The following is a 3,480-nucleotide window of genomic DNA, read 5'->3' as shown; positions in this document are numbered from 1 at the left end:
AATTCATAAAAGTGAAAAAGTAAATTATAGTCTATAGAAAAAAAATAAACAATTCGAAGAAGCAATAACAAGAGAATTCAAAACTAGAATCATTACTTTTAACTTTAAAGTAAATTACTTAGCAGACAAGAATTAGTTTTATTTTCAAAGTTAAAGTAAATGAAATTATGGAATAACACAAATGGAAGAAGATAAATTAATTAATACGAAACTTTGTATGAATAAATTTTAAAAAAATAAGATTCAAATCTAAATTTACGAAAGGCAAGTAGAGAGTAGCGTAGTTTTACTACTAAAACTCAGAAACGTGACCAAAAAACGTTAGTCGAGAGTTTATTTATTGGATAGTAAGAATATTACAGGTTGTTGAGTGACTTTATGAAGGATAATGCTTGCGGGATGTAATTTATTAGCAATACAGAAATAACCGTTTGCATAACGATAAAGACATAACTTGGAAAACAGTAACATTGTATACAGAAAATGCATTTAGACAATTATAGACATAAGTTCGAAAACTGTGTTTATTTAGTGGCTATCCGTAAATTACTTAATGCGGAAGTACGGTAATCGTTACGGTGCGTTACAAGGGGATAGGGTGTTTACAAAAACGTTACGTACAGTAGTACTAGGATCTCAACCTTCGAGTGGCAAAACGATTCGTTTTTATTTCTGAAGTGTTGCATAGCGAACCTCACTGTGTTATGTCACCTACTTTGTACGTTATGCACGTAATTAATAAAAATAATGCAACGTTCGGTACCCCATGCTGCATATATTCTTTAGTACAATTAAGGGCTCGATCCAGGGTATGCGTTACATAATTTGCGGGGTTGGATACATGCGACGGCTCTACGAAGCGTTACGAAGGGTGGGGTGGTAGTTGAAAAGTATAAAAATAGCCTATTTTCTTATATATTTATTTTTATATACTTCTTACATACAATATACCTTTTCTATTAAAAAATAGCATAGGTTTTAACAAATCGATTTATTACGGAGACTTGTCATAACGTCTATAGATGCTGAAAGGAGATGCTGAATTATGCACATCTCTATCTGTAGACCCGTATAATTTAGCATATCCTTTCTGTTTTAAGTATTGAAGGAATTAAGAAAATGTATTCAATATATGAGCATTTCTATTTCAATTATATGTGATAAAAACCCGAAAAACAATACAGACCAAGGCATAAATTTTACTTTCCCGGCTGTTATAGAGAGAAAGTATGGCGATCGGTCAAAAAATGACGCCTAAGATTTTTACATTTTGGACTCGGTACCTTAAAACATCGAGAAATGCAAAAAACTTCGTTTTTTTTTCTATATATATGGATGTTAGTGTGTATGAGAGCACGATTTTGTTCATCCAATTTGAAGCGTAATAACTCCTGTGCCTATGTCGAAAATTTCTGAAATTTTGCAAGGATGTTTCTGTATTAGGTGGATTGGTTATATTAAATTTTGGTGGTTAAAGGTTGAGGGGTGAAAAGATAGAAAGAGGGTCATATGTCATATCTCGAGTGGGTCGGAGTTAATGAAGATTTTACTCGTTATTAGCATTTACAATTTGTTTTTTAAATATATAAAACTCGTCTCTTCCCTCAAAATTAAGTTTTTGCCATTTTATAATATAAAAAGTATTTTAAATAAAATATCATAACAGATGGCACCACCACAATTTTATATTATTTGCCTGGAAAGTTACGCAACTCGTTGCTGGATGTTTTGAATTGGTACTGTAATTGTTACGTATAGACATAAATGACAGGTTTCTGAGATATTAAACAACATTAATATGTGAATATAACAACAATTTTCCAAATATTTCTATTTTACGATTAGAAAATATTAAACAAATTTTGAAACAAGAAATGTATATATTCTAAATAAAATTCGTGATGTCTATCAATGAGTTTATATTATTTTCTGACTGTTTTAAAATATCAGTTAAAGTTTTCATAATGTTTTTTTATTTATTCATAAAAAATGGATAATGATGAAACGAATGAAATGCTTTTTATTTGTGCCTTCTATAAAAAGTGTACCGCTTTTGAATAATCTCGCGTCGTAAAAGTATAAAATCTTTATATTTTACACTTTAAATACATAGAAAAAGAAATTTTGCAAAAAAATATGTAGAAAATAAAGCAATTAATTTGCTATACAGCACGTTTGAAAAAATTTTACTTTAGAAGTAATGAAAAATACAAATTAAAATATAGCAGAACTCTCCATTTAAACGATTTAATTGATTTCTGGAGCCATTGTATTCCTCATTCATTGCCGTAAATTGAAGTTACGTACAGTACTTGAAAATAATGATGTAAACTACATATCATACTAAGAGGGTAAAATCAAACTTAAAGCATTTACGTCTGGTATATAGTACAATCATAACAGAAAATTCGCACCAGTCATGAGGGAGTATTTTGTTTCGTGTTCAGAGTATCTATTCATTATTCTAGAAAATTAATACAGTGGTACAGTACCTCGTACTTCGAACGGTAAATTCGACAAAAATTCGCCTGAGAGCTCGAACGATGCTTCGAAGTTCGAACTCCGAGCGCAGTGAAAAAATTCTCTCGAAGCGTAAGCGCAATCTATTGTGTGACCAAGTCGTATGTTTTCGGTACTTTTTTCCCTTTATTTTTGATGTGTTTGGTCATATAGGCCTATATTGCGAGTTATTCGTCCGTAGCTTTTGGATGCCCCGTACGTTTTGTATTTAGTTCAAAATTACTGAAGCAGAAGTTTTTAAACCACATTTGACACATTCGAAGTTTAGGAGCGTCTTCTCCATATACGTTAAGAATTATTTTTAGTCTTTGTACGGCGTTATATCCTTTACGAAACACAAAGTATAATATGTCCAATATGCTTTTTATCCGAAGAAATTTCGACTTAACTTTATTCAAACATATCGTGTATTAGAAAGTTTAAAATGAGCTTCTAAACAAAGAAACACAATCTCACATCAGCAATAATCTGTTAAATCGCACGATTGTTATAATTAAATCTATGTTATATAACGAGGGCTGTTAAAAATACCCAAGAACTTTGTATTCAACCTAATGTAACTTACTTAACTATGACATCCAAGAAGTGTGTGGAAGCAACGAACTCGAAGAGGAAGGTTGTAATATCGACGATTCAGATGAAAAAGGAACTTATCGCAAAGCAAGAAATCGCTATACGTGTGGGGCCTGTTTATGGTGCCGAAGTCGACGGTATTCGAACTGTACTGTACATGCAATTTTCATTTTATTATACGTTATTTACTTATTTTATTTATAGTTTGAGTTTTAATTTATTATTAGGGCATTTAATTGCGTTGTTTTCACTTAAATTATGTGTATTTGCTGGTTTAAGTTTATCGAAATGATTATTGTTTAGGGTCTGGAAATGGATTAATTCGCTTTCCATTATTTCTAATGGTAAAATTTGATTTGGATTTCGAACGATTCGGAGTTCGTACAG

The sequence above is a fragment of the Centruroides sculpturatus genome, unplaced genomic scaffold, assembly GCF_000671375.1.
Source record: "Centruroides sculpturatus isolate CEXI.00-Female unplaced genomic scaffold, Cexi_2.0 scaffold494, whole genome shotgun sequence".
Lineage (NCBI taxonomy): Eukaryota > Metazoa > Arthropoda > Arachnida > Scorpiones > Buthidae > Centruroides > Centruroides sculpturatus.
Note: the sequence above shows the minus strand (reverse complement) of the source record.